Below are 23145 nucleotides of genomic sequence, written 5' to 3' on the forward strand. Positions count from 1 at the left end.
CGAAGGGAAGTCGTTCCCAGAGAATTAAGCAAGATTTCGTACAACCCACACACATTTGATGGGAGGACAGAATGACGGTGGTTGCCATTCATTATGTGCCAGAAGCTTTACATACATTCTCTCATTTAATCCCCGCAGTAATCCTATACAGCAAGTCGTGATGTCATTTCCAATTCAAACAACTGCACTAATGGGCCCACAGGTCATGCGGCCCAGTGCCTGGCAGAACGTTGCCCTTCATCCCAGGCCAGTCCAGCGTGAGAGCCCAGGTTCCTAGCCTTACGCTCTCCTGCCTCCTCGCGTGTGAGAATCTTATTAGAATACTGCTAGAATCATCTGATATACTTCTTTAGGATTTCCTAAGGCCAAAGCCTCTGGCTGAAGTCCTGACACCCAAGTCCTACTCTTCAGTCTCCTCTACGCACCATGTCTCAGTCTATAGAGTCATTCAGCAAAAGTTATCAGATGCCCTGGGGGCATTGTGCTATGTTCTCTGGGGGATAGTGAGGTCAGCTTTGCCTGGGCTCTGCAAGGAACTTACAGTCTGTCTGGATAGGTCTGGTTGTGCAAGCGTAACTTTGTTATTAATTAATGTTGTTATTATTAATTATTCAAATAACCTCTGGATCAAGCCGATATAACACAACTACAGCTGACTGCTTACTCACACCATGTGCCCACTGTGAATCACCTGGGCCTTTCCTCAAGACTCCGGACAGGTGAACGATCCCCCGGACAACTCTCACGCTGCCAGTCCCCGGGTCAGGGGGACACACGGTGGGATCAACCACTCACCTGCTCATCATGCTTCTCCCTCTGAAAGCCTCTTCTCCAAAGGGGCTCATGTCTGTTCTGCTTACCTTTTACTGGGCAAAGCAAATTAAAGGGACACACATGACCACATCAATTCAAGGGGCAAGAGAAGCACCGGCATACCGCAAGTCTGGAAATGGGCAAAAGGCCTGAAAATTTCAGTCAATAGGTCTAATCACGAGCACATTCTGGGAAGAAGAATGACCTCAAAACCTCATCCCTCGCAATTGCATGATAAGGTAAGTCTGGATAATTCAGGAGCGTCAGAGTGGCTGCATTCAAGGCTTATAACCTGAAGACTCAAGGGAGTGAATTATGTCTGGACTGCAACCCTCAGGGACCTCTCCAGAGGTCGGCGAGGCATTGAGCCTTGAAGAAGGGTTAGGAGTTGAATGGACCACAAGACCAGACCAATTGCATCCACGGTGGCCTTCCATGGGGTTATGGTACCCCACCACCAGCCACTCTCTTGAGTGACACAGGTTATTCCAGGCCTGGAGAGATGACTCAAATGGACACCTGAAGGCAACATTATGCATGGTGGCCTTGAGGGGAGACGGCCCATCATAGCCATCATAGTCAGGAAGAAGGGGCAGTTGGCCAGAGCAGGAGTGGAGAAGGTACGGAAGGTGTTTGAGCAGAAGAAAGCCATGGTCACAGTGGAACTTCAGAGATTTTATTCTGTGGCTAGATTCTCTTATCCTGACGTTTCACAAATATTTTAAATATTTTGCATGGGAGACACCAAGGTGTGTATGCTTGATTCCGACCCTCAAGGAGCTCGAGTCTTTAGCAGGAAGAGAAGAAATGTATTTGATGTTGTTACCCTGGCCTTTTAAGAGGAATCTCAAAGAGATGGCTTGTTCGATGAAAGGCCCTGAAACTTCAGGGATTTTGAGGCTTTCTCCTTTATGAACGGGGAAGGGTTGAAAGGGCTGAAATGCTAAATAGGATTGGGGTGACAACTAGGCAGGCAGGAAGCCTGCTGCTAATGAGAGAAGAGGCTTTGGGAATGGGGGCGATTTTACGAAGTTTGCCCACGTGGTGTTCCGTGTAAGCCTTCCACTGACCTCCCTTGTGAACATTTCAGCAAAATATACATGACTCAAAATGCTTTGGGAAGAGGCTTGGGAGATCACAAGGAGGCAACTGGGTAGCAGTGGAGTATTGATTATGACCTCAAAGTGTACAGGGGGAGAGCAGAGGACTTCCCAAGAGAGCCCAGCCATGTTTGTGTTAAATAGATGAGTGCATTTGCGCGGGATAAAGTGGCAGTTCTAAGAGTGGGAGAATATGTCAAGAAAAGCTTCATAAAGGAAATGAAAGGTTATCCTGTAACTGGGTATTAAAATATCCGAAAGTGGCCCCAGCCCACCTGGATTAACAGGGAGCATTCTGGTCCAGGCACAAAGGGCAGCATGTGCAAAGGTACTGGGGTGTGGAACAGTCTGGTTTATTTGAGCTCCTCCAAGCAAACATGGATGGGCAGGATTATGAGGGATAAAATCAGAAGGAGAAAGTTCAGTTAGTTTAGCCCAGTAATCAGGGTTTATGGAAATAAGGGCTTGTGTTTACCTTCAGAATTATTTACTCAGTATTTATTGATGGTCAAATACTCTCCAGCTTTTATACTGTTACACAAGTATTTTCTTTTGCATTGGTAAAAACCTGGGAAACTCCTGATTTCTTATTCTGTTACCTACTGGGGAAAAAAATGGTGGATCCAGACGTCAACTTTTCTAAGGCTACCCTGACTTATTTATATTCTCCACTCATATTTGCTTTGCTGCTAAGCACCTCTCTCCATGTGCAGTGGAGAGAAAGTGCCAAGATCCTTCAGGTCCTGTGTCCCGGGAGGTGAAGGATTGTCGAAAACAGCAGCACACAGCAGCAGAAATCTGGTGACTATTAGAACACACTTTTGATTTACAGTCAACTGTCAAGTAGGAAAATTTATCCCTGCTGATCAGAGCGGAAAGTACCCTGAGTATGGGGTATGAGCGTTATGTGTGAGCCTGGGTATATTTTAACTATCCACCTGGGGAATCTCTATATCAGCATTTATTTCAATAATCTCATACATTCATATGGCACCTTTCTCTACAGATGCTTCCAAAGCAGTTTGTAAATTTTATATAGCTGGGAATCATCATTGTTGGAATAGAAGGAAACAGGATGCTTCTCAGCTTCCTAATGAGAACTCAGGACTAAGTGTGCTTTTGATGAGAAGGACAGGGATCCAAGAACGTGTCTGTAGTTCTCAATGTATATGTGCTTAGGCGGCATCAGATTTCATTAAAATAATATTCAAATTTCCTGTGAATAATCCGTTCAAATTTCACCCAGCCTTCCAGGCTCATATCTGGATTCAGCTCCACAGCTGATGCTGAATTTTGGTCCCCCGGAGCAAAGCAATGTCACCTTGCCCTAAATACCCAGAAGTACGGAGCTGGGCGGGAGGCCTCGTGTCACCCCTGGGGGTTATACGTTATGCATTTCTGGCCCATGCAGAGGCCAAGAGGTCCACCAGTGAACACCTGCAAGAGAATTAAAGGAGCTTCACATCATTTGTTTGGTAAAAATTTATTGAGCAATTACTGTGTTCTAGAAACTCTGCTGGGGTGCTGGGGATAGAGGTGAGAGCCTCCTGACCTCCCAGAGCCCTCAGTCTGGCAGGGAGATGGTCGTAGGTGAGATGATCTAACAGGTCATTGTGACTGAGAACTGGAGATCAGTGCCACAAAGGAGGCGTGCGGGAGCATAAGCAGGGGACTTCCGTGGGTGCGGAGTCCGGGAAAGCTGCCGAAGAAAGTGAAGTTTGGGTTTCTGTCTGTAGGATGAGTACAGTCTAGCTAGGGGTGTGTGTGTGTGTGTGTGTGTGTGTGAGAGAGAGAGAGAGAGAGAGAGAGAGAGAGAGAGAGAGTGTCTCAGGTTTCTTATTTGTAAAACGACTGTGGCCACACTACTTTGTCTAAGTCCGGGGTCCCCAGAAGCAGACCCCGAGAGGAGGAGTCATGTAAATGTGATTTATCAGGAAGCGAGCCCAGGAGCTACTGCTTCAGAAGGTGAGGAGTAAGGGCGCAGGGGTGGCTCAGTCCCGTAAGCACTGGACCCTTCGCTCTATTAGCTCAGGTCATGACCTCAGGGTTGTGAGATCAAGCCCCGCGACGACCGGCTCCTCCGTGCTGGGAGTGGAGTCTGCTTGTGATTCTCTCTTTGCTCTCTCTCTCTCTCTCTCTGCCCCTGCTGCCCTCTCTCCCTCTGTAAAATAAAAGAAGTTGAGGAAAAGGGACAGGGAAGTGAAAGCGGCCAAGCAATGCTGAGTCAAGCAAAATGCCATGAACCAGAGAACTGGAGATAAGGCAGGTGACACGGGGGTCTGGGGTGCTTGTCCCCTGCCCTGTCTGGTTACCCATAAGTGCCAGGTACGTCCGCTGTCCAGGCTGGGATGCAAATCAGTTACAGCAGCTCGAGGACTGTCCCCCAACACACGGGGCAAACGGCTTGCAGTGATAAGTGCACAGGAACATGGTAAGGGGGAGCCTGGTGGCTCGGTCGGTTAAGCGTCTGCCTTCGGCTCGGGTCATGATCTGAAGTCTTGGAATCGAGTCCCACATCAGGCTCCCTGCTCAGCGGGGAGTCTGCTTCTCCCTCTCCCTCTGCTGCTCCCCCTGCTTGTCCTCCCCCTCTCTCTCTGTCGAATAAATTCTTTTAAAAGAAAAAGGAATACGGTAAGGGATGTGATGGACATGGGCAGAGACTCAGGCACGGGCAGAGACTCCCAGGACGCAGTGAGTGTAGGAAGAGTGCCAGGTGCCCAGTGAGTGCTCAGGAATGACCAGCTCTCCTTGTAGTTCTCATTTATCAGCCACACAACTGACGTGGTCTTCCCCTTACCTGGTAATCTCTGCCCACCCCAGCCCTGCAGGACCCCACTCTGCCACCGGCCGCTTCCTGGCGGGTGTCCTGAAGCAGGTGCGCATGTAAATACAGCAGTATATTTTCTGTTTCCCGGCTCGTCCCATTTTGCTGAACTTAGAACCAGACAAATAGCCCAGTCAGTCGTCCTCTCTCATGTCAGTGCCTCGTCGCTCCCCGTCCTCCTGGGCTCTGGCCCCTCGGAAATTCGTGGGTCCGGCTGCTGCTTAAATGGGATTCGACCAACCTGACCCAGTCCTTGGGTCTGTGCTTCCTGGGCGAGTTGATAGAATTTGTAGAACGGAGGGACCTCGATCTCCTTCTCTGCCTGAGTGTGAAAATCGAACGTCTGCTGGCTCCTTAAAAAATCAGCATTTTAGGGCGCCTGGGTGGCTCAGTGGGTTGAGCCTCTGCCTTCAGCTCAGGTCATGGTCTCGGGGTCCTGGGATCGGACCCCACATTGGGCTCTCTGCTCAGCAGCGAACCTGCTTCCTCCTCTCTCTCTCTCTCTCTCTCCCTCTCTCTGCCTACTTGTGATCTCTCTCTCTGTCAATTAAATAAATAAAATCTTTTTTAAAAAATCAGCATTTTAAATAAAGGAATGGACCAAGAATACATGAACAACAGGACTCAATCTCAATTGATGCTGATCCCAGGGGAGACAGCTAGACACAACAGAGCACCACGGTGGGATTCCATTTAGTGGAAGTTCTGAAACAGGCCAAATTGATCTCTGGTGACAGAAACTGGCTCGGTGGTTGCCTGGCTGGGGCTGGGGGAACTAGAGGAAGCCCTAAGGGGACTTCGGGGGGTCACACATGTTCCGGTCTTGGTTGTGGAGAAAGTGGCGCCCACACACACATTTGTCGGAACTCGCAGAACAGTATACTTAAAACGGGTGCGTTTTATGGCGTGTAAATCACACCTTTAAAAAGTTATTTTGAAACTAAATAAATAGGCATTTTATTGCCTGACCAAGAGATCAAAAGTAGATCCAAGCCTAATCACAGGGAACTCTGTCTGGCCAGACACACAGAAACCTTTGTTTTGTTTCCTATCCCACACCCAATTTTTTTTTTTTTTTTCTTTTGGCAAGAAGTTGGTCTTTATTATTTGCACAAATGGAGGGGAACAATGACCCAGAGAACTCTAAAAAGGAGAAAATACACAAGTCACTTACCTCCAGCCGCTCTGGAATATACTTTTGTGTCGCCTCGCTGGTGTTTGAGGAGAGATGGGCCTGCTGGACAGGCCTAAAATTCACTTCACATGAAATCATGAAATTCCCTCTAAAGACCCGAATTGTTGGAAGCTTGGGAGCCCTTCACTTTCCCGGCCTGACCCCACCTCTCCCTGCTCCTTCTGAGCAGGAAATGCAATGTTTCACCCAGTCCCGGGCCTTCCCTCCCACAGGCTGTCTCCGTCCGTCTGTAGGTGCCTCTGACTTCAGGAGACTTGTGCCTCTAGGGTCGCTCGCAGCAGATGCAGAAGGAATTGGGAGACTCAAGCTATGGAGGAAAAAAAAAAAAAAAAAGGCTTGGAAAAGTTTCCTTGCAAAGGAAGGGGAGTCATCGACTTGCAGATAAATGAGAACAGATTCTACAAACTTTAGTTTCTCGTGTTTTGGGGGTTTGGTTTTAGTGGGATTTGGTTCTCTGTTGGCACATCCACACCCCCGACCCCAAGCCCTGCCAGGCCTGAGCCTGGGTTCGCTGCTCCTGCTATTTGCCTCACCCCCCACCTCTCATCCCAGCACCCTGGACTTTATCCTTCACGGACCTCACCACGTGGAGGGCAAGTGCCTGTTTACTAATCAGTGTCCTGGACCTGACTGAGAGCTCGCTGAACCGGGTGTCTTCTGAGGTCACCACCATCCACTCAGCCCCTGGAACAGGGCCGGGCTCGTAGTAGGTGCTCAATAAACAGCTGTTGAGTTGTTACGATTCTGAACACATCACAACAGAGTTTATTTAAGGTTTTGAAAATCCACTGCACAAACAGGAAAACTCTGGCACTTCAGCGGCAACTCCACCCAGACAGAGCTCCAGCAGGAAATACCAAAAAGTCAGTATCTAGCGCAGAAATCCTTCTGTGTGTTTCAGGACAAACGCCGACGGGCCGATCTTGGAGGCTTCCAGAGTAGGTGGGCTTGGAGGGGGAAGGGAGGAGAAGTGCTTGAGTGAGGAGGAACTAGAAAACAAAAAATACAGGGAACCCAGGTAAATACTTGAGAAACCCAAAGGAAACATCTTGAATCACGCCTTTCTAGCCCAGAGTTGCAGCAAGCACAAAAGGTTCCCTAATATACCTACCTAACTACAATCCAAGCGAAGGTTTTGTAAATAACTTGTGCCAATACATTCAATAAATATGTATCATGCCTTCGGTGGGAGAGGCCAGGTGAGAGAACCAAACGTGAATCCTATGGGAGCTTTCCTGAAGGAATGTGTCTGAAAAATAGTTCATGACTTAAACAGAAAGATGGACATAGCATTTTCCAGTTTATCAAGTTCTGGAGCATCTGGCTGGTGACCCTTGCAGGCAGCAGTTTAGGCGAGCCTGTTGGCAAGCAACGTGGAATTGTCCGTGGCTGGTCCACCACTGTGTTCCTTATGTCACCCAATGAAGGCCCCAGCCCTGCACTTTTCTTTTAAAGGGTGCAAAAATGGACTATAGTCATCTTTCATTCTTTCATTCTTGAAACCACTGATAAGACAGGCCTGCATTCAGCCAAAATGTCTGAATCTCCATCCCTTTCCCAGTAGCATACCATACCACTCTGTGGTGGGTGAGGGCAGCCCTCTTACCTGTCTCTTCCAAGCTCACCACCTTCTCTCTCCCATCACATCTTCCTCTGGCCGCTGACAAGTCATTGGCTGTTCATTCAGAGTATACACCTACGGAAGGAGCTAGAAAGCCCATACAGCACAGCCTCTACCCCACCAACTGCAGTGAGACTCAGGCAGCTAAGCAGGAGGGCGCGTCTCTCCAGGTCACACAGCCAGCGAGCGGGTCGGAAGCAGGCCTCGGTTCTTGACTTCTCATCCTCCATATACTGCCTTCCCAACAGATTTAAATCCCGAGTTGGAGGAGAGGCGTGACTCAGAGAGCTAACCCTGAGGACAGCTGAAGTATGCAAACAGTGCCTTCCTTGTGTTTATTGACTGAACTTAAAGCCTTGGGGGTGGGGAGGTTGTTCTGTTCTATGTAGCAAATGTGTGTGTATACACTTGCTTTGTTCTGCATATACGTATACGTATCCGTCTGTAGCATTAAATCCTAAGATGTGTGTAAACATAGTATTATTGTATATTATCATATATATTCTATATATCTTTATTGCATTTAGTTGGCATGTATGTGTTGTATGTATGTATGTATGTATTATGTATTCAGACATGGCCTGGTCAGCTGTTGCGGTTGGCTCTTGAAGAGTTCTACTCGCCTGAGGAGCCAAGGGGCCCCCTGAGAGAGGTTTCCTCCTACTTAAACTTGCATCCCTGTGCATCCATTTGGTTGAAAAGGGTCAGTTTGCGTTTGAGAAGTGTGAGGCTGGGCACTGCCCAGAAGGCGACTATTTGGCCTACTTCTGCCCTCTCTCCTTGCTCTCCATTCCCAAAGTTCTCCCCCTTGAGTTCTCAGATGGAAGAGGTTGGAAAAAAGGGTCTGTCAGCAGCTGGCTCAAAACAGGAGAGGGTTACACCTCCTGCGGGGAAGGGAGTGGCCTCCCCCAACCCCAGAAGAGGGCCAGGGTGGGCTTGGGTGCAGGGCCTCAAAGAAAGGAAATGATTTGTTTTGTGAAAACTGTTTAAGGGCTGAACCAAGGAAACAATCTGCTTCTCCCTGGGCCCTACAGCCGGATCAGCCCCACCCCAACCCCAAACACTAGACCTTAGCTATTGGTATGCGAGGAAGTTCGGAACTGGTTGAGGAAAAAGTCCCAGGAGTCCAGCGGAAGAAGACGAAAGTACCAGCTTTATTACAATTCGGTGGACCGAATGTGTGTCCCCAAAATTCACATATTGGATCTCTAATTCCCAGTGGGGTGGTATTTGGAGATGAGGCCTTTGGAAGGGGATTAAGTCATGAGAGTGGAGCCCTCATGAGGGTTTGGTGCCTTTAGAAGAAGAGGTGCAAGACCGCTCCCTGCTCTCCACCATGTGAGGATACACCAAGAGGACGGCCATCTGCAAATCAGAATGGGGCCCCTCACCAGAGCCCAACTGTGCTGCAGAATGGGGCCCCTCACCAGAGCCCAACTGTGCTGGACCCTGCCCTCCTCGGCCTCCAGACCTATAAGACATAGATGTTGTTTTAAGCCTCTGAGTTTATGATGTTTTTGTTACAGCAGCCTGAACTGACTAAGACATGAGTCATAAAGACTGGGAGGGAAGATATGGCTTAAGGGTACGGGAATAATGAGCTTTCTAATACTGAATTCCAGAATAGGGCAGACCTCCCCACCCACGGATGGGCAGCACCGAATGATGTGAAGGCCCTCTACAAAGGCAAAGCCTGCCCTATAGAGAGGATGCCTTAGCAGAGGAGAATGGGGGCTGTCTGCTGGCAGGGCAGTCCCCTCTCTCTGACTCCTCATCCTCTAAGGTCACCAGTCCTCCCCGTGACGCACAGTAGGTACTCTGTAAATAATGGTCTCTTGAATGAATGAATGAATGAATGATTTGACTTTTCTTCTGAGTCAGAGTCAAAAATGGTCAAACGTGGGTTAAAATTATTAGAGAATGCTCCAAAATTCAAACTAATTAAAATATCCAGCCATAGGGAAATGTGAAGAACATCATGGCATAGCCCCTTAATCGGAAAACTATGGGGGCCCTAAAAAGCACATGAATGAAGAAATGTGTGAAAAGATAGAAAGTGTACTACAAGGTTAAACACAAAGCATCAACATATACAGAAATAAGCAAAAATCTTTAGATGTTTTTTCTGTTTCATATCACTCTTCTATAGATTCCAAATAGTCTAGAATAGAGTCTAGAATAAAGCATGATACTTCCATAGTTCAAAAGTTAACTTTTCTTTAAAAATTAGGTCACAAGGGATGCCTGGGTGGCTCAGTTGGTTAAGCAGATGCCTTTGGCTCAGGTCATGATCCCAGCGGCCTGGGATCGAGTCCCACTTCGGGCTCCTTGCTCAGCGGGGAGCCTGCTACTCTCTCTACCTCTGCCTGCCATTCTGTCTGCCTGTGCTCGCTCTCTCGCTCGCTCTCTCTCTAACAAATAAATTTAAAAAAAAATTAGGCCATAAATCTAGCCAGAAATTCTAGAAAGCAAAGCAAAAGATGGAAATGGTATATCCACTTCAATATTTGCCTTGAAATGATGACTAGATGGGGGGGGGGGACCCTATATATATACATGTACATACATACCTGGATATAATAAATCTCATTAACCCATTCAAATGAAGTTTTGTTTCTAGAGTGGGTTTATATATTTATTCAATTCACTTTGACATGATTCATTATATCATTTACAAACTGCAACATTTATTTTATAAATCACCAGAGGCTCATGGGCTTGACTCTTCGGTAAGAAGAGAAGTAAATCTTAGAAAGGTTGCTATGGTACCCAGCCTCCAAGGTGACCCTCTGTAATCCCCACCCCTTGGTCTTCATGCCCTTATGGAAGTCCCTGCGCTTTAGTGTCGGCTGGATTCAGGGCGACAAGTCCTCCTGGTTTGCCCAGCACCAAGGGGATGCCCAAGATGTGGGTCTTTCAGTGCTAATGTAGGAAAGCTCCGGGGCAAATGAGGAGGAGCCGGTCACTGTCACTGGGTTTAGTGACTCACTCATCAAGAACAGAATGCAGCAGAAGCAATGAGCTACCACTTCCATGATTATGTTACCAAAAGACTGTGGCTTCCATGTGAGGCTCTCTCTCCTGCTCTCATGGTTCACTTGCTCTAGGAGAAGCTGGCCACCGGGTCAGGAGGCAGCCTTGTGGAGAGACCCACAGATGTGAATTTGATAGCCGCACCCAATGCCGGCCCGCAGCCTCCAGGGAGACTGAGAGCCAGAACCACCTTCCAGAGAAACCATAAGATAATAAATGTTAGTGGTTTTCAGCCACTGAACGTAGGCGTATTTGTTACAAGGCACAGATAACAAATACAGCGGTGATAGTGCTGGAAATCCACGCTAAGGTATAAGTTATTTCTGAGTCTAGGACAGAGTTTCTTTAAAATGTGCTTTATCGAATCTTAAAAAGGGGGGGGAGAGGGGTGGTTGTGTGTGGGTTGCTCCGTCAGTTCGGCTCGGGTCATGATCTCTGGGTTCAGGGGTCCAGCCCAGAGTGGGGCTCCAAGCTCAACAGGAGAGTCAGTTCCTCCCTCTGTCTCTGCTCCTACCCTCACTCGAGCTCTCTCTCTTTCTCTCAAAAAATAGATAAAATCTTTAAAAAAATAAAATCTAGTTTAAATTTAAATGAGCTGTATCACACAAACCATAAGTACTCTCCCCACCTGCATTTATAAGAGTGCCTGAAGCCTAGCATTGTCTTGTCCTGCATCACCCCACCCCTTATAACCAATCAGACCGGATCCCTGACTTTGTATAAGTAAAAAAAAACCAACCACTTCCCAGTGGATGGAGTCCGTTGCTTTCCTGCCTCTCCCCAAGCCAGTGTCACTTCATCACAATTTTACAGAATCATATAATCAAAGATTCCTAAGATTAGAAAGAGCCCATTGAGATTTCTTTGATTATAAATTGAACCAGGGTAACAATTGTATGCCCCATTGGAGAGGGGATCCTTACTACCTTTTCCTTCCCCTACAAAGAAAAAACAAACAGAGACAAGAGTCAAGGAGGTCTTTCATTTATAACTTTTCATCACAGAAATGTTCATCATGGAGAAGCAGAGACAATAATACAATAAATCAGAACTCCTGTAAGCATCTCTCATCGTCAACAGTTACCAGTTCAAGGCCAATTTTATTTCATCTCTTGCCTCCCCTCCCTTGCCACACACTTAACCCCCATCCTGACCCTTTGGGTTATTTTGAAACAAATTTCAGACATTATATCATTTCATCTTGTAAATACTTCAGTACCTATTTCTAAAATATAAGAAGAAGATGAGAACTTTTTTTTTTTTAAGATTTTATTTATTTTTCAGAGAGAGTGCACAAGCAGGCAGGACTTGCAGAGACCAGCAGGAAGAGGGAGAGGGAGAAACAGGCTCCCCACTGAGCAGGGAGCCTGATGTGGGGCTTGATCCCAGGACCCCAGGATCATGACCTGAGCTGAAGGCAGCCACTTAACCGATTGAGCCACCCAGGTGTCCTGAGAACTTGAGAAAAAAAAAAAAAAAAAAAAAAAAGCATAACTGCAATGCCATTTAAGAAAAAATAATTTCTTAATGTCATCAAATATCCAGTCAGTGTCTTATTTCCCCCAATTGTCGCAGGTTCTGTTTCCCTGTTTGTTTATTTTAGAGTCAGTGGGTTTGTCCAAGGCAGGACCCAAGCAAGGTCTTCCATTGCCTTTGGTTGATAGAACTCTTAAATCTGTTTTAATTTAGGGCCTCTCCCTCTCTCTCCCACCACACCCCATCCACCACACCCTGCACTAGTGGTACATGTGCAGACCGTCTTTCCAAGCTCTAGTAAACAGGCCACTGCTTTCTGATTCCCAGTGGTGACTCAACACTCCAGATAAACAAATGGCAGCCGAAGGGAGCCCCTCTTTGAGATATCACTTTTTGAGGTACGCTTGATCTTGGGTCCATTTTCAAGTATCAAAATTTATCAAAGAAAGACACTCTGATTACACACTATACTGGAGGAGATAGAAGTCAATTTCACACTAGAATTGATAAAAGTTTTTTAAAAAGTCTCTATTGGGGGACGGTTCATGAAAGTCAATAAATATTTTGTTCCATTGACACTGCCCTTGGTATCTCTTTTAAATAATAAATATGAAACAAGAAAGCATCTCAACAGCAGGACACATCCACTACATCATGGCGACTGGGGCCCTTCTTCCTAACCCTCCTTCAGTTTTTGTTTTTGTTTTTTTCTTATTTTCTCTCTAGGAAGTGGGATAAAACTAATAGCTTCGCAGGAAAATTCTCCCTGAGGCCTTTTCCCAAGTACTTCCCCAGCCGAGGCACATCTGGGGAGAGTCGGTGTGAAGTGAAAACACAGGCAGTCACTGATATCTGTGAATTTATTTAGGTCATCGTGATGCTATTAGCTGCGGGGTTGTGACAGGATTGTTGTGAGATCGCCCAAGGCTGGCGTCACTTAGGACCCAGGAGGAAGCACATTCTGGGGCTCTGTTTATGCCTCAGACCTGCCCCCCCTTGGACTTGCACTTCACCTTGGCACTTAACACCTGACCAGACAGAGTCCGAGTCTGGGGGCGATGTCAGCTTGGAGGTGTGAACCTCATTACTGGTTTTCCTATGGTGCCTGCCTGGGATTTTGTCCGGCATTGGAATAGGCAAGAGTTCAAAGCACATGGTACCTCTTCCCGACTTGAGTCAATTAAGCAGGGACTCCACGCCCAAGCCCAAGCCGGCCTAGAAGGCCAGGCTGCTCCAAGGGCCTTGGCACAGCAGCTGGAATAAAACTAATAAAAACAACCACGAGCGATCTGTGAAAATGTCAAGGCCAGCACAAACACGCTGACCCTCGTAAACCTTGAGGTGAACTTGGAGAGGCGGGCCCACTCGGCCTTCTGGATGACAAAGCGGGGAAGGAGGCTGAGGGCTCCTCGGCAATTGGTGGGTCTTTCCAAATGCCCCCCATGCCTGGCCCCGTTGGCCTCTTTTGAGGTGGCTCGCCCCAGGGGATCAGACATCTGGGCCATCCACCCTTTCTTCTAGGTAGACCCTCTTTCCACACACAACTCCCCGCTGTCATGAATGGACGCGTAGCTTCCAGAACGGGCGGAAGCCTGCAAGCCTAAGGGCCGGTTGAAGAAGGAGCCTCTCTAGAAAGTGCGATGGGTACGTAGCTCCTCACGCCCGTAAAGACACCGAGATACTAAAATAAGGAAATGTGAGGAGTCCGGGCACCACGTTCACCCTTTCTTCTCCTCGCTCTGTCCCTGTACATGGTCCGGGCTGCACTCACCGCTGTGGCCACAAGCAAATGCCGCTGGCAGGAGGCACGGCCTTTCTGTAGTCACAGCTGCAGAAGCCACAGAAAGTCACAGAGATGACGAAGGGACAGGAGGACAGCCCGGACCGCGGTTCTGTGACTACCGGAGGGACTGAACCAAATGACCATTTCAGGACACCCCCCACCCCCACCCCCGCCAAAGTCAGTCAGACTACGATGAGGAGAAACTAAGCTAAAATGAGAAAAAGGAAAATGAGGAAGATGGACTTTTGTTACTTTTTTTTTTTTAATTGACGCAATTTCCAAATGCGCGGTTTCTTTTCAGGTTCTTTCGTGAGGATGTGGTTCTCCTGGGGGCGGGGGGGGGAGTGGAGGGAAGGGGGGTCTGAACGGGAAGGGGCTTCCTTCCGGGGTGCTGGCAGCGTTGCCCACATTTCTAGCCCGGCAGGATGGTCGCAGCAAGGTGTGCTCTGGGATCTGTCGCAGAGTTTCGGCGTACATTTCAGTACGTGGGTAACGGTCCCCTTTATATATATGCACTTACTTGTTTTCCAGATGAATAGTCCTAAATAATACACAGTTCTGAAAAGAGTTTTGCCCAAGTTTATTTTTAAGTACTTTCCTCTGATGGGCGCCTCTCCGAACTCTCTGTTCCTTCAAGTGAGCCCCTCAGCCCCCTGTTTCCAAGTCATCTGGCATGCGTGTTGGGGAAGCAGAGAGCAGGTGCCCCCGGCCCAACGGATACAGACTTAGAGGAAGGGGCGGGAGGGGGTGAAGGGTGAGGGGTCGGGGGCTGGCGGGGTTGGGGGCGGCAGCTCTGGAGTCCCTTGATCCAGCCAGAAAACCAAGAATGATTTTTCGCACCTCCCTTTCACAACTGGCCACATCCGGACACGGGTGACCTGGCCTTTCGACCACCACCCTTCTCCCCGCTAACTTCCTAATATGATCCCAGCTCCGTTCCTGCCCTCTGCCCACTCGTCCTCTGTGTTTTCTCTAGGATAGTATTTCTCAAACACAAATGTGAGTATTTAACAAGAGACTCCATGTGCTAAAGCTCTTACACACACACACACACACACACACCCACACACACACTCTAAGCCCAGCTCGCTCCCCAGCGAGGTCTGAAATCTGAAACTGTACCCCTCTGACCCCCTCTCCCCGCTGTGTACCTATTACCCTTCATGCCCCCAACCTCCTCTCGGTTCCCAAAGACACCACATTTCTACACACCTCCTTATCTTTGCTAATTGTGTCTCTTCTGCTGGGAAGGCCTGTCCACTCCCTTCTTCTCCTAGCAAAGTCCTACTCACGTCACCTTCTCTACCTTCCTCTCCTGCTGCCCGAGACCCTGTAAAGCTCCCCCGGCCCCACGCTGTGCTGTCCCCGCTGGAAAGACACGGGATATGCCATCCTCCGGAGAACGTCTTTACCAGATTATGAACACCTAAAGAATGGACCGTGCCCTGTTTATCTTTGAATTCCTAAAGCTGGGCTCAGTTTCTGACTCGTAGGAGGTACTCAGTAACCATCCCTCCACTGAATTGAATTGACCCTAACAACAACAGCCCAGTAAAACCTTTTCTTGGTTCCTCAGCATTGGCTCTTTTACTGAAACTGTTTTCTTTTGGTTCCATTCCAGTCGTGGTGAACACTTGATCACTTCCAGCCCATGAGATGCTGCTGCTTCTCCTGCACCCTTGCCTTGCTGGGCCTCCTGTCCCGGGCCTGCCTGGGGCCTGAGCAGCCCACGCCGGTGCCAGCTGTGATGGCCGTTACCTGCCTCCCCTGCCAACAGCAGCCATGACCCAGGGCCAGGTGAGCACGGTCACTGGAAAACCTTCTGTCTTTGCCAGCGAAGGAGTCTTCTCTGGTCACCTTCCGCAGTAGCAGGCAGCAGGTAGAATTACCCTCACCTGGAACAGAGATGTCCCGTAGGAGACAAACCAAACCACCTCTCCTTCCGCAAGCCTCTGCCATCTAGACTTCTCTCTTCCCTAGATCTCACCTTCTTGGAAGTTGCTTTTCCAGCCCAAGAATCTTCTCAGAATGCTCTGAGTGCTGTGGGTAGTCACACAGCTTGAGGGCGGGAGGGGGAATGATGTGACTAGAACAGGTTCCATGCGACAAGCACTGGGTCTGTAAAGCATTCTATGAAAACATTAAGATAAAGGAGCACACTTAGAATTGCAGCACGTCCCCATCAAAAAGGATGGTAGGTAAGTGCCCAGGTGTCGTAGAAACACCTTAGAGATCAACCAGCCTGCACTCCCATTTTACAGATGGGAAACTGAGGCCAGGAGATGGGGCATGGCTTGCCCAAGGTCACACAGCTGACTCTGCTGAGCCCCTGCTCCAGTCGGGGCTTTTTCCAGCTTCCATACCTAAACTCAAGGACTTACTGGCAAAAACAGACTCCAGGCTTTCCCAGCACCTCTCCCCAGCTCAACAGCTCTGAAGGGGGGCGCTTTTCTCCTCCGTGGCCCATTTATTTACAGTGCACATCTGTCTCCTCAGCAGCTGCGGAGCGTGCCTCCTGCTCCGTGCTCTTGGAGGGGTTCCACCTAAGCCATGGTTTCTAAACCAGCACCAGGCAACCTGCGGTGATTTTGTTAAATACAGAATCCTGGTGTTTTCCATTGTTGGTATTTTCCATTTCAGGAGGCTGGGCCTCAGAAAGCTGTAGTCTTGGAGTCCTTCACGAGTTCCCCTGTAAGGCAAAATTTCAGGACCATTAAGCCAGCCGTCCTTTCTAGGTCCTTTCTAACCTGGAGATTCTGCACTTATGTATAATAAGAACTCCCTCACCTCTGATTCACTGGCAATCCATCATTCCTAATTTAAAAAATAAAAAAAATAAAAAAAATATACAATCAGATGTATGGGTGTGTTATCTAGACTTCCAGCAAGAAAACAGGCAGCCAGAGAGACTGTGAAAGTCACTCAAGGTCACCAACAGCCTGCCTCCCACCGTAGGGGAGCCCAGGGCTTTGAACTCGCTGACCCCGAGGTGAGGCTGTCCTATAGAATAAGCAGCAGAAAGCAGACCTGTGACCCTGAATGACTCAGCCGTTGCCCTGCAAGGTGAAAGTCGATTCGTGCCGTGCACCCTCTTTTCACCCATGACATGAGAGCAATAATGTTTGCCTCCATTTCAGGTGACAAAGCTGCTTAGAAAGCACTGAAAGTATAAAAGTGTTAAGAGAAGCCACATTGCCTTTTCCAAACAACTCAGACATGATATTCCCCCTGAAGTGGTTGTGCTGAGTAAAATTTCCACCGAGATCCACACGGTAATGTGAACTATGAGAGCGCTGACATCTTAAACCCCTGTTCATATAACTTGGGCTGAATGGGTGGCCTCACTCAGTGTGGCTAGTTCCATTTATAATTTATTGAAATCAGCCTAATGCCAAGATGCAACTTTCTCTGGTCAGCTGATTTCTCTTAGTCTCCAGTCAAATCTAAAACCGTGTTAACAGACCTTGCAACAGAGAAGGGGCCTCCAGGGGAGAAGCCATACACCTTTTCAACAATAAACACCAGACTCAAGAAGCTGGAAACTGAGAGCTCACTGAAGACAGTTGTTTGGGGATCCAACGGAAGGTTCCTATAATCATTGCAGACCCCTTGGGGAACACTTGGGCTCGCTTCCTATACCACCTTTGCCCCAACTCCTGCTAATCTACGAGCTGCTAGAAACATCGACTCATTCAGTAGAATGCCTTAGAACTGAGAGCTTAAGAAAGACTGGAGTAAAATTTAAAATGGTTGTATGGGATTTCAATGGCCACCATCTCCTGAGATTTAAGATCTGATAATACTGAAATTTTTTTGGTAATTTATTATGATCTGCTTCCGTGCACATAATGTTCATGCTCAGAGCTCCTTATGGCTTTTCCATTGGTCTGTGGGACAGAAAGCTCTCACTGATCTTCACATACGTTAGTGGGAAGCCACCGAGAGAACAAGTATGCAGAAATACAGGGGAAAGAAAGAGAGATCAGAGCCAATAGAGCACTGGGACAGGCCAGAGAGAGCAAAATGGGCACACTGTGAAATATGGAAACCAGAGAAGCAAATGCAAAAACTGAGAAGGATGGAGAAGAGAGGGAGCATAAGACCCTGACATTTCAAGGAACGCATATGCCAGGTAGATGGTAAATGCAGGAAACTGTTCTGTATTCCAGATTGGTTTAAGTTGAGGCAGTAGGAGTAGAGGTGAAGGCGGATGGTTTTGCGGGGCGCAGGGAGGAGCAAAGTCATACCTACCCTATGCTAACCGTCCAACACAGCCCTAGATCAAGGAAGCTGCAGCCGTCTTGGCCCACTTGACAGACTAGAATCAACATGGCAACATGGCTGGTGTCCAAGTCCCAAGGGAGTAGAGGCCATCGTGTCACCTTGAGGAAGAAGAGAGAATTCCCAGTGGTCAACACAAATGAGGATCTTTCCTCAGAGTGGACTGGAAACTTGAAGGGATTCCACACTCAAGTTGGCCACCCAGACCAAATGAAGGCTTCTGGGCTGGCGTGCAAAGCAAGGTGTTCTTGGCAGAGCCCAAGGCTCCAGGAGAGATCTTCTGTCATTACACATAGCTAATACCAAACGCTCGCTAACGGGTAGCTAGCATTCTTCCAGAATATTGGTTTTTGCACTGGCTTCTTCTTGGGTTGCTCATCAGTTCTGCCATCACTGCGGGCTCCCCAGTGTTCTCAGACTTCTCTCAGATAACAAGGGCTCCTTCTGACCTTCCAAGAGGGCCTTACCAAGTGTCTATCCACTCATTGATCCTTCCTTCCTCTTTCTTTTATGCATTAGCAGTTTTTCACTATAACACCTCTTGGAAGTCATACCACTTCTTTCTCTTATATACATATGTATAATAACTCTTTTACTCAAAAACTCACTAAACAATGAACAAGTACTATTTCTTCATCGGGGTTTCAAACAAAGACCACTCACCAATTTTCTTGACACACAGTTTATTGCTTGGAACAAATCTGAATTGCAAGTCATGTTGATATGAACCTGAAACATCTTGGTGTCTGTACACATGCCTCAGGAGAGGACTGAGGAATTGCAGCATCCATGACTCTGTGACCTTTAGTGTGCCCACACTATTTCCATGTATTTCCAAGCATGTGCTTGTTTAACTTTTATTTTAACTCTGGAAATATCTTTCTGGGCCATAGTTTTATTTTTAACCCAGTGAGAATGCAGAAGTCACCAAAAGGATAAAAAAACAAAAACAAAAAACAAAGAATAACTATAAGAAAGTTTTAATACATTACCTTTTCTGTAGAAACTGTATTGATTGAACTTTCAAATTGTGCTTATTCTTTTTTTTTTTTTTTAATTAAGTAATCTCTGCACCCAACGTAGAGCTCAAACTCAGGATTCCAATATCAAGAGTCACGTGCTCTGCCGACTGAACCAGCCAGATGCCCCAAATTGTGCTTAGTCTTTAACTTAATTTGTTGCCATTGTTCAATTGCTATATTGTTCTATCTGAAAATTGTTTGGTATCTTGAGATGGGATACAACACAGTTTTTCCCACTAAAATCAACAGAGGTTTGTTTGGGGTCCCCCCCCCCATGTAACAGCTTTTCACTTAGCAGCAGAATGTTTAGCCTATTTTAAAGTCACTTAGTGGGAGATGAGTATACTGTGTTCAAGGTACCCTAGGAGATGCTAGAAAACCAAAGATGACTTGGGCCCCGAGCCTGCCTCCAGCTCATAATCCAGTAAGGAACACTGATGGGTAAATGGACAACTTAGCAGTAATAGTGAGAGGAATGCTCTAGAGAAAGTGCAGGGAGTTTAATGCAACCAGGAGAGGGGGATCTCTCATTGGACGTATGATTTCAAGGTGGGAGACCGTCCTTCCTCCTTGAGCAAAGCAAAGGTACTTGCATCTTCTCCCCTTCCTAATGTGCAAGTTTGGTTGTTAATCTGTAACAAAGTAATTCAAGGTGAGGAGCCCCCCCACCGCCCCCGTCTGCTGGACAGCTCCACGGACACCTCAAACTCAACTCGCCCAAGGGCCAACTTTGTCCTAACCACAAGCTTGTGTCCCCAATTGTCCATTCCCTAGATTAAAGAGTCATGCTTGCCTTGCCTGGCCCTGCTCCACCTGATCTGATTCCCAAGCCCTGACAATGTTTCCTCCTCAGCTTCTCAGAAACTGCCAACCTCTCTCCATCCCTTTGCCCCAACCCTATTCCAAGCCACATCCTTTCTTCCCTGGGCTCGTCTCCCTTTCCTCTAAGCTTGGCTCCACTCTATTCCTTCCTCAGAACGTAGACAGAATAGCATTCCAAAAGCACAAATCTCTGTCTCCTTCCAGGCTAAAGACCTGAAGGGCTTGCCCTTGTCCTTAGGATCAAGGCCCTACGGAACTCAAAGCCCATGAAGATGTGACTTGAGCCCCCTTTCCGAGCATCAGCTCTCCCTCCTGGGGCGTCCCCACACCGAACTTCTTTCAGTTTCTCATAGAAGCTTAATTTCTCACCTCTGGACTTTGTATGTGCTCTTCCCCTTCCTACAACACCCCTCCCCCCCACTCCCCTCCTTCCTTACCTAACTGCCCCCCCTCAGCTTTGTTCTCAGTCCCTCCTTGATGCTCTGACAAGGTGGGGGGCCCCTGTTATGTTTCTTTTACGGCCTCCTTTGATTCCTCTGACCCAATGCTAATCACACTGTACTGCAACTGATTAGTTTCCTCCCCTTTTAGACCGTAGAACTGGGAAGGCAGGGGTCATGGGTGTTCTAGTCACCATTATACCCCTACTACCAAGTCCAGTGCTGGCATATTGTGGAAGCCCAATCTATTGAAGAATGAATGATTGAATGAATGAATGAATGAATGAATGAATTGCTTCCTTCATGAGTAGCTACAGAAAGTTACCTATGGGCTTTAACTCAGGAAATAGATCTTTAAGAAGGACATTTTTGACAATGGTGGTAGGCATAGGGGAGGTATATTTGAAAGTGCCTTATCCCACAGTGGGCTCGTCTTGGTCTCTAAAGGGTTGGAACCCATCTGGGTTCCCTAGGAGGTGCCTCTGCTTCCTCTCTAGGTCACCCCACCCACCCCTCCACAGTGGCAGGGCCACACTCTGACCCTTGTAACCACCCTCCCCAAATCTCCAGAACCTTCTCTGAACATCTTTCCCATTCCTTTCCTGTTGGTGGGTTCTTCAGAGCCAATGTGAGGCCTGGTGTCTGCTTCCAGAAGCAGGTCTAGAAAAGCCCAACCCCCAAGTACTGCTGAGAGACCCACTGTTTCCTCTGCACCAGTAAGTTATAGAAAGAACAGTAAAAGATAAATTTAATGGTAGACCAGATAGACCAAAAAACAAACAAACAAACAAACCATATGAATTTTGTGACAACCAGTAATACTCACCAGTCAGATCTGTTTTCTTCTTTAAGGGTGAAGGGTGGGTGACACATTGGAGCACAGGGAGGGTTTCTAGTCAGACTCCCTGAGTTGGAAGAGCAAGGAACCAATTCGTTGACTTCTCTGCTCTTGCTTTTGCTACTGCTGGAGACTGTCGAGGGGGACCCTTAAGCACTTCCCTATCAGCACCATAACGAATTTGTGGTTTCCCAGGCAACTCCCTACATTGGGAAGTAATTCAAATTGGCATAAACTTTGTGAGGAACCATTTGGTAACAGAGCAGCCCTGGCATTTTCCGCTCAGCTCCGTTCTGGTCCCTCCGTGCTCGGCTCGGCAGGACCGACCACATCATCTGCAGGGCCAGAGCAATGTGAAAACGCAAGACCCCTTGCTCAGAAAGGATTATGAATTTCAAGACACTGACAGCAAAGGGCTTCTCTAAGGACAGGGCTCCTTACAGCTGCGCAGATCCAATGTCCTCGATCCCAGCCCTGCTGCTCTGTCTCAGTGGGAGCTGGATCCTGCCAAGGACTTTTCCACATTTCTATGCCATTTTGCTTCCGCTTAGGTTCCATCAACGGGACGCATGAGTGGGATGGAAGGGGCCCCTGGAAGGCACGGAGGAAGAAAGCACTTGTACACTACTCTGCTTCCATCTCTGCATTGGCCCAGTTACTCAACTTCTAAGGATTTATACTAAGGGTATAATCAAGGAGTCGGAAAAGATCTAGCCGAAATACTGTTCATTGCAGCGTTGTCTGTAATAACAGGACATGGGAAATAACCCAATTCCTAAATACCCAACAATCCACCCGTTAACAATAGTAAGATAAGAAAGGCAATGATTCATGGAAGAGAATAGAATATAAAATCCAGAAATGGACTGAAAAATGAACAGGAATTTAAATCAATACATAGCAAGGATGCTATAAGAAAGGCAGTTATAGACCAATATCCCTCATGAACATAATATAAAATCCCATTACCGAGTATTAGCCATATATAATCAAGCAATATATAAAAGGATAAGTCATGACCAAGTGGGGTTTACTCCAGAAATGCAGGGTTTACTCCACAAATGACTTCAGGGTCAAAAATAAAGTAATATAATTCACTACATTAACAGGATAAAGGCCAGAAAAAAAAAAAGAAAAGAAAAAAAACCCAACAAACCAGCATATGATCATCCCCATAGATACAGAAAAAGCACTTGTCAAAATTTATGATAAAAACTCTCAGCAAACTAGGAATAGAAGGGGACTTTCTAAATGTGATAAAGGACATCGACAACCTACAGCTAACATCATACTTAATGGTTACGGTTTCCTAGGCAACTCCAAGCCAGGCAGAGCAGTTCAAATTGGCATCAACTTCGTGGAGAGTAATTCGGCAATGCAGAGTCAGCTCATCATTTACCTATTTGCTCCTGTGTAAAACCAAGATCAAGGCAAGGATGTCCACTGTCCCTACTTTCACCAACATTTTGCTAGAGGTTTTGGTAAGTACAATGAGGTAAGAAAAAAAAAAGGCATTATCAGCTCATAAAAAATTTTTAATAGGTCAATAAGATCATGAAGGCATGAGAGGAAGCCATGAGACAGTTATTTCATAATAAGAATATGGAAGACCTTTCTGAAATAACATTTGGAAGTACAGAAAACTGAAAAATACAACAATAATAACATTAAAAACTCCCGCACAGCACAAACACAATAAGTAAAGTGAAAAAGCAAGTGACACATTGGGGAAGATATTTGTGATCCATGCAGAGAGAAGGCTGATGTCCTAATATACAAAGACCCTGTGGGAAAAAAATCTGATGGTCTGAAAGAAAAGGGGTAATAACTATGGATAATATATATATATATATATATATATATGTATATATATATAATATAAATATATTATAATATA

General features: G+C 47.1%; 3 long non-coding RNA genes across 3 annotated transcripts in view; 1 reads left to right on the top strand and 2 right to left on the bottom strand.

The window, feature by feature from the left end:
* LOC131813219 (uncharacterized) overlaps positions 1-22782 on the top strand; it is a 37349-nt gene extending 14567 nt beyond the window's left edge. Inside the window, exons 3-4 of the long non-coding RNA XR_009346673.1 lie at positions 15467-15642; positions 22562-22782. This is a non-coding gene — a long non-coding RNA (uncharacterized LOC131813219). The remainder of the gene's footprint in view (positions 1-15466; positions 15643-22561) is intronic.
* LOC131813218 (uncharacterized) lies at positions 1096-7901 on the bottom strand. The gene is made up of 6 exons (XR_009346672.1): positions 7539-7901; positions 7044-7181; positions 6511-6921; positions 5912-6239; positions 4226-4521; positions 1096-3350 (listed from the first exon to the last, which is right to left on the bottom strand). It is a non-coding gene; the product is annotated as an uncharacterized LOC131813218 (long non-coding RNA).
* LOC131813216 (uncharacterized) lies at positions 15819-22567 on the bottom strand. The gene is made up of 3 exons (XR_009346670.1): positions 21237-22567; positions 18097-18227; positions 15819-16534 (listed from the first exon to the last, which is right to left on the bottom strand). It is a non-coding gene; the product is annotated as an uncharacterized LOC131813216 (long non-coding RNA).
* Positions 22783-23145: the final 363 nt, after the last annotated feature.

The sequence above is a fragment of the Mustela lutreola genome, chromosome 12 (assembly GCF_030435805.1).
Source record: "Mustela lutreola isolate mMusLut2 chromosome 12, mMusLut2.pri, whole genome shotgun sequence".
Lineage (NCBI taxonomy): Eukaryota > Metazoa > Chordata > Mammalia > Carnivora > Mustelidae > Mustela > Mustela lutreola.